A 731-nucleotide genomic window follows, 5' to 3' on the forward strand; every position below is an offset into this window, starting at 1 on the left:
CTTTACAAATAAACGCTACCTTATTTCAGATGCATATCCCAGCACAACAGGAATAAGACAGAAGTTCGAATTGTTCTCTGTAACTCGGGAAACATAAAATTGGAATCGCTAGTAATCGCAGATTTATTTTCCATTTTCCTACTAGATAAGGAAACACTCATTCATGTTTTATTCCATAACCCCACATATGATTTATCAAACAAAGCAAAAAGAAACACACGGAAGACAAAGTTAAATTATATATATCCTCAACATGCTCAAGATAAAACATACAATCAACACAAGTAAATATAATTGCCTCATTTTTAATAATACGCGGGTGCTCTAAATTAAAGTCCTAATTATTTAAAAATAAAAAATAAAACAAAGGACTTATGACGATCTGATAAAAAGAGAATCACATCTTTTTAAATTGATTTAGTTAAAATTTTAAGAGGCATTTAAAATAAAATAAACCAAACATCTTGCAAGAAAATAAGCCTAATTTTATTTGTTTAATTTGTACTTTGCACTGCTTTTTTACACAATAGACCTGGTTAATATCCCTCTTTCTATATAAACGACAGAGTTAATCAAGTTGCTACCAACAGAAAAATGCTTAAGACTTAATTAAGGAAGAAAATTAAATGAGATATATATGAATTTAATTTTAATATACTGTTAATATAAAATAATTTTACATGTATATTTAATTAATACTATATTATCCAAAATAATTATTATTTTTATTA

The sequence above is a fragment of the Arachis duranensis genome, chromosome 5, assembly GCF_000817695.3.
Source record: "Arachis duranensis cultivar V14167 chromosome 5, aradu.V14167.gnm2.J7QH, whole genome shotgun sequence".
In the NCBI taxonomy this organism is placed as follows: Eukaryota; Viridiplantae; Streptophyta; class Magnoliopsida; order Fabales; family Fabaceae; genus Arachis; species Arachis duranensis.